General features: G+C 42.9%; 1 pseudogene; it reads right to left on the reverse strand.

The window, feature by feature from the left end:
- Positions 1–1,743: 1,743 nt before the first annotated feature.
- LOC149997324 (peptidyl-prolyl cis-trans isomerase D pseudogene) lies at positions 1,744–2,853 on the reverse strand (annotated as a pseudogene).
- Positions 2,854–3,280: the final 427 nt, after the last annotated feature.

Genomic DNA, 3,280 nt, shown 5'->3' on the forward strand with positions numbered 1-3,280 from the left:
TGACGGAGTCCGACAGTTCTCATAGCGCTCCGTTATTCTACTTTTCATACTCAAGCCTCCCTCTTCTCCCCTCTGCGTCATCTCCAGATTCTATCTTCCATACCACTAATCCTTTCCTCCATCTGCTCGCCTCTGTTCCCTCTGTGCACTAGTCCACCTTGTTCTCTTTTATTGAGTTCTTCATCTCCAGAATTTCCAGCTGGTTCTTTTTAGAAGTTTCAGTCTCATTGGTAAAGCACTCATTTTGTTTGTTGACTTTGTTTCTGACTCTATAAACTGCCTATCTGTGTGTTTTCGTATATCTTGTTGAATGTTTTTAAGAACTGCCATCTTGAATTCTGTCATTTAAGTCACATATTCCCATGTCTTTAAGTATGATCTGTGGAGATTTTAAATTTTCTTCCCGAGCTGCCTTGCTACTTTGGTTATTCATGGTTATTTGACAGATTCCTTCTTTGTTTGGGCATCTAGTTACCAGGGCCACTTCTCTAGTAAATTGATAAGACGTCTGTCTATCGTTTTCCTGTAGGTGGCGCTGACTCACAAGGTTTTTGGCTCTTGCGCTGCTCTGGCTCCTCAGATCTTTTCAGGGTGGTGGAAAAAGGCGTGTGTGTTCCCTGGGGCGGGGGACGGGAGTGCCCTCTGTGTTCAGGTTGCTTGGGCCTCAGGGGACCGACTCCATGGAGAAATGTGGTGGGCAGTGGGGTTCCAAGGCTGTGACATCCCAGTGCTGTCCCCTGCGACCGGCTGCTGCTGGCAGAGCAGCTGGGATGTGTGTGCGTGGGCTGAGCCGGGGGCAGCTGGGCACGGCCTTACTGCTTGGCTCTCCCAGTAATGGTGACGGGCAGACCTTGTGGCCTGTCCTCTGTGTCTCCACCTCACCCCGGGATTAGTCACGGGTGCACCTGTCACTCATAGAAAAAAGTGTTTCTGTAGTAGTTTTTTTAGGTTTGCAGATAATGTGCTCTGCAGACGGAGGCTCAGATGAGTCCAGGGACATCCTTCTCTTTCTTCTCCGGGTGGAGGGCCTTGCTTCTTCCCAGGCCCCGAGGGTAGAATTTATTCCTTGCCCCTGCTAGCTTCTTATCATGGCTACCCTGGCCTTCCTGAGCTTGCGGCCTCAGTCTTACAATGACCTCCTCATCTGTGTGTCTGTCTTCTGTGTTTAACATCCCCTTGACTTTCCTAAGGATGTATATGATTGCATTTAGGGCTCAACCAGATGATTCAAGATAATCTCTTCCCCTCTAGGTTTTTAACTTAATTAAATCTACTTGTCATATAAGGTAATAACCACTCATTTGCATAAAATGGCACATTTACAGATTCCAGGGATTAGGGGTGAGTATGTCTTTGAGGCCACCCTTCAGCCTGCTACAGGTTAGTAAGCACATACCTGGAACAGGCGTGCTTTAGAGGAGGAAATATGCATTTGGTTATACAAAGTTCATGTGTTTGTCAGAAAAAAAAAAAGTTCTATTTTATATTTACTTTCTGTGTTGGGTGAGACTCTGGTTCTTTTTCATGAGCCTACCAGAAATGATGAAGCACTTTTTTTTTTTTATAGTTTATAACACTTTTATTAAGAGTGAACAGGTATCAGTATTCCTAAACTGTAAACAATGGGGAACTGAAGTATCGAAGAAGAAACATTAAGGATCATATGTAATAGACAAAAACCCTTAATTTTCTTACTGCATTTATACATCAATGTGTGATATTTAAGTATAAATGAATTCCTTATTAAGCAAACATTTTTGCATATGCTGCCTTCTCTTTTTCTTTCTGTGCCTTTATCTTTTGTTTGACTTTCAGCAGTTCTGCCTGGATAGCTTTATCTTCTGGTGCTATCTCCTGAGCTTTCTTAAAATCAGCCAATGCTTGGTCATATTCTTTTAATCCTTGCCATCCTTGAGCTCTATGGTACAGTGCTTTGGTATTTGACAGGTCTATTTCAAGGGCCTCCAAACAAGTGTCAATTGCTCCCTGCCAATTTGACATCTTCAGTTTACAAGCACCAGTATTTAGCATGCAGCTTAAAGCTACAGGTTGCAGCTTCAATCTATCTGCTTCCTCAGTTACAGCCTTTGAACCTTCCACGTATCTTAAAACCTCTGAGTATTTTTTAATGGCCATCTCCCAGTTCTGGGATTTAAAAATGTATTTCCAATGTTTTTTAAGTCTTCTGTTATTAATAATATTTTATCTACATTTTTAAAATCTATATCTGCATCCTCAGGGAAATCTGGATGCCTGTCACCAGAACCATCTTCTGGGAATATTCCCCAATCATCCCCTTCCTTAAATTCTCCACATTCTGCAATAACGCACAATTTAGCAGGTTTTTCACCTTTCACTTCTACATTCTCCAGAATTCTTGCCACACCCATTCCTTTCATTACTTGGCCAAATACCATGTTTCCCATCCAAATGAGGAGTCGGAACTGTTGTGATAAAGAACTGGGACCCATTTGTATTGCTGCCTGCATTTGCCATGCTCAATAAACCCTCCCGGTCATGCTTATAATAGAAATTTTCATCTTCAAACTTTTCATCATAAATACTTTCTCCACCTGTCCCATTCTGATTTGAGAAATCTCCACCCTGAATCATAAATTTCTTAATAATTTGATGGAATGGGCATCCTTTGAAAAGGAGAGGTTTCCTGGTGGTGAGTCCAATGCCTTTTTCTCCTGTACACAATGCACGAAAATTCTCTGCAGTTTTGGGTACAATATATGCAAATAATTCTAAGACAATTCGACCAACTCACTCGTCTCCGATGTCCATGTCAAAGAAGACTCGGGGATTACTGGGGTTGGAGGGCTTAGCTTGGGGTGTTGGGAACGACATTTTGACTTGCAGACATGGTTGGAAGTAGGTTTGGAGCACCGCGTGGCCACCTGGTAGCTGAGACCCGAGAGCCGATGAAGCATTTCTAAACAATGCCCTCTGCCAGTGAGAATAAAGTGTACTTTACCTAATATTTACCCAAACAATAAAAACACAGCCTGTCTACTGGCAACAGTTTTGGATTCGGCAAGAACCCCACTCATTCCTGAACCCTGGACCAACACGGCCTCCCATTGTCTATAGAGCGTAGAACTAGGCACAAACCTTTTTATTTTATTTTCTCTTTCTGAGATCCAAATAATAAGAAATTAAGAAACTCAGTAGCTCAGAATAGTTGTAAAGGTTGCTTTTTTCATGGGGTTTGGGACAGAGGCGCTGGCTCTTGGACGGCGGGGTTGATGATGCAAGGTCTCTCCTTTGTGGTGCA

This window comes from Furipterus horrens, unplaced genomic scaffold (genome assembly GCF_987537825.1).
Source record: "Furipterus horrens unplaced genomic scaffold, mFurHor1.1.pri manual_scaffold_11, whole genome shotgun sequence".
In the NCBI taxonomy this organism is placed as follows: Eukaryota; Metazoa; Chordata; class Mammalia; order Chiroptera; family Furipteridae; genus Furipterus; species Furipterus horrens.